This window comes from Labrus bergylta, chromosome 2, assembly GCF_963930695.1.
Source record: "Labrus bergylta chromosome 2, fLabBer1.1, whole genome shotgun sequence".
In the NCBI taxonomy this organism is placed as follows: Eukaryota; Metazoa; Chordata; class Actinopteri; order Labriformes; family Labridae; genus Labrus; species Labrus bergylta.
Genome location: NC_089196.1, coordinates 29,401,432 through 29,405,378, shown reverse-complemented (window position 1 = coordinate 29,405,378; position 3,947 = coordinate 29,401,432). Strand labels below are relative to the sequence as shown.

Genomic DNA, 3,947 nt, shown 5'->3' with positions numbered 1-3,947 from the left:
CAACAAAGGAAGTGAAAGAAGTTCTTAAATCTTATAGAAATTGACTAGCTTTGAGCTTTCCCACTTTTGCACATGTATTTCCCACTTCTCTGTTTTTGACAGTTTTTGTGGTGTCTGTTTGCTGCAGGAAAATGCAGTGGACGGAGCAGTCATGACTGGCTCTGATGCAGTTAAGACATCCACTGTGGTGAGCCACACACCGAGCCTCTCTCAACCCAAAGACAAAGATCTGCCTGAACTACTAACCAACGAGATCATAGTGGACAGAGGTAAAACACTTGGATGTCCTGGTTACTCAGAAATACATTTTCCAACACTATACGCACAAATATGTTTACACACACTCCCTCATGTTCGTGCTCTGTTGTTTTCCAGCTGCTGATGCTCCACTGGACCAGACCCCAGCCAAGGGTCTTGCCGTTCCCTCAGCTACTGCAGAGAAGCAGGACATTTTGTCACCACCAGAGGGAGCTGTTACAACAGAGGAGGGCGAGGCAGATACCAGTAAACTTCTGAAGAATAACCTGACTGAGGGTTAAGAGCTGGAGGTGATGGATGTTCATGAAGACGGCGCTCAGACAGAGGGTAAAGAACTCGCTCTATTTCCTACTCTTAGTTTGCAGAGCTTTGTTCAGTGAAGGACAGAGAGCTCAAGTTTCATATCCTGACATTTGAAGAGCTGAGTTTGTGAAATGTTGATGTGTGTTGAAACAACCATTTCCCCCCCCTCAGAGGCGGACCCCGGGATGGAAGGCATGCTGCTCAGCCAGGCGAAGGTTGAAATTCTGTTGCAGGTCTGGAGTTGCCGAAGGAGCCAACACACTCCACACACTTCAAAGCAGAACTGATTGTACATCTCAGCACAATAACAGGTTAATGCAAAACCCTCCAAACACAGTCAACACAAGAGAAACCAAGACGGACATTTCTGCATGAAAGACTCGCGTTCAGGGGATTGATTTCACTAGCATAGCATCTGCATCCTGTAATGGTTTTATTTCTCTGTGGCATTTTCTACATTTGAATTTACTACGATTCAAGGTTTTAGGGATTAGAGTTGAAAATATTTACAACTTCATGCACAATGCTTTTTTATTCCAAAAGACCAGATAAAAAGGCAGAAATATGCAGATGTAATTTTTCACACTATATGATGAGGGATAAAACTTCCTCATTACAAATCAACAGATTTATAATATGTGATTAGATATGCTGATATGTTCACTCTGTAGCGACTCAAATGCAGTATAAATGATGCTGTGTGGACCTTTATCAGGTTACGATGGATGAAAACGCTGAATTATCTGATCAAGTGAGAGAACTCCTTCATAACAGACTCTGCAGCACATCTCCGTCAGTCAGTCCTGTAGTGTTTCATATGAAAGGATGCTTAATTTAGGGAAATGATCAGAATGCTTTGCTCCATAAAAATGTGTCATTGAGTCACCTGGCAGGTTCATGGAAAGGTCTCCTCTTAAATGCTTTTCTAACGGGTTTTTTTTCCAACATAAAAGCTTCAGCCGCTCTTGATGCCGAGGTTTCACAACTTTCACAAAATGTTTCAAACCTTTCAAAATGCACACAGGCTGAAAGGTTTCCTCCGGATGTAAAGGATGAGACACTAGACGCCATTTAAAGCCCTTACATTTCATCTAACAGAGACGTATCAGTGATAGATTTTAATATGAAACAGTGTTTTATTCTTATTTTGATTTTCTCTCATGTTGAAGCAAAAAGACATCAGCGATCAGAGTGGACATTATCTTTACGTTTCACGGGTGCTGCCCAAAAAGAGTCAACCATCTACAGTAATTAGATTGAATTATTTAACACTTTTATCTAAAGGTCGGGACAGGCGGGGAAATACACTCCAGTAAATATGTGTGTCTGTGTAAAGAGAAAAATCTGTTTTTTAAGGATGTGAAAAAATTGACAAATTGGCTTTTAAGGGTTTACACATGCTGGACAATGTGTGTTTGTTGGACCTGGTTTCTAACTTCCTGTAAGAGTTTTTATGTTATCAGCTCAAATTTCAAAGTAAAGGTTCAAATTATGAGGAGTTTTTTTTTAAATTATTTGTATTAAAGTTTTTAATTTATCTGGCCATAAAAAGGTCCACCTGGAGAACAGGAAGTCTCTTGACTGATTTTAAGGACAAGAGACACAAAGTAATGTGAGCGACACCTTTCAAACACGACGACAGCACAAGTGTAATATTTGAATATTGGACTCATAGAAATGTGAACGAGTCTTTCGTCTTCTCCTATTGGTCAATCTTACAATGAATAATGTGTCTGCGCTTTTATTGTCTGTGATATTTTTTTTTATTTTGAAAAGCTGCTGTGATCCGTTGTCTCGTCTGATGCTGCAGGTGTTTAGATTCTGCTCTTTGTTCTGTCAGAAAGCTTCAGCTGCCTATTTGTGTCAAAGTCCATTTCTCTCTGTCACCGCACAGAAACCTGTTTGTTTGTTTTCATCTGAATTTGATTCCTTTATTTCTGTTGATTACATGTCTTTTATTTTGAAATCTGAACTGCTGAATTAATTTGTGAAAGGAATCGATAATCATGGTCTTTAATTTTGGAAGATAATAAAATTGTTTTTACTACCATGACATGATGGTTTCCCACTGTTTCTTTTGTTGAACATTTCATGTGATTCATGTTTAAAATCCTTAAACCGAACCGGTGAACAAACATCATATTAGAACTTGATTTTTTAACCTGAACTACATTTGCATTACCCCAGACACAAACACCAGCTTATTATGTAAAACCAGACCAGCATGTTTCCTCTGAAAGTAACAGCAAAGTCAGATCAAACGGCAATCATGCACACATTCAGTGTAAGTCTTTGAGAGGTCATGTTTTACACGTACACCTTCACAGTGTCTGAGTTCGAGGCTGACATACGTTTCTATTCAAAGCCAAACAAATATTCCTCGATTATCAAACGTGTGCTTGTAATCCTTTAGTGGACCTCATTTGTATTTACAACGTTCTCAGTTTCATTGGTGCGCAGATGGTCTAGCTGTTCACTCCCCCGTGTAGTAAAGTTACATGGGGAGCCCTTCGTTCTGCACTTTGGAACTAAAAGTCTCTCGTCCAGAAGGAAGAGGCTCAAACTCACAAATGCAGAGGAGGGGGACTCATCTCTAAAGATTGAGCTGGTGATCCACCTGCTCCACCTGCCTGGTGTTCAAAGTCTCCAGACTCAGCTTACTGGACCCACCTCACGATCTGGTTCAGAGAGGTTTCCAAACCATGACACAACAGAAAAAGATCAAATGGGCTAAAATCAATAAAGTTTGACTTACTTACTATTGAGTTATCAAAACAGTGTTCATGATTCAGAAGAGAGAAAAGAAAAGATATTTCACTGTTCACTTCTTTTCTAGTCTTCTGAATACTCAGAAGTGCTTTTACACCTCAGGTCACACCTACACATTCTCACACTGCTGGTAGAGGCTGCGGTGTGAGACCATCAGAAGTCACTAACACAGCGCTTGCTGTGTGCGGCCCCCTCACTCTGACATCTCTTCATTTGTGCATGTGCCTTTTTTCAGCCTGTGTGTGCAACATATTTCAATATCAGAGTGTAAAAATTGAATTTCCCCTCGTGGGTTTAATAAAGTATATCGTCTTAGTGACTAAAGATGGTGTCATGATGTCTCAGAATTACAACACGACGTTACATCTGAATAACAAATAAATACAGTCGAGTTTATTACGTTTTGTGAATGAGAGCCGATTAGTTTAGTGTCTGTAAATGTGAATTTAGTTCTAAATATGGAAGCTGACATGCAGCAAAGGTTTCACACAGATATTCTGAAAAAATGAAATTATCTTGACACAGACAGACATTTGCATTAAGATAAAAGGTGCTCTGACCTCGTAAAGTTCAAATGTTTTTTTTCCCCGAACATGATGCACAGTCCTTTATCTCTT

The 3,947-nt window shown here is 39.7% G+C and overlaps 1 long non-coding RNA gene across 1 annotated transcript; it reads left to right on the top strand.

Annotated features, from left to right (window-relative positions):
• Positions 1 to 2,614, top strand: LOC136177633 (uncharacterized). Its single transcript, XR_010665132.1, has 3 exons — positions 1 to 269; positions 376 to 585; positions 733 to 2,614. It is a non-coding gene; the product is annotated as an uncharacterized lncRNA (long non-coding RNA).
• The last annotated feature ends 1,333 nt before the right edge of the window (positions 2,615 to 3,947 follow it).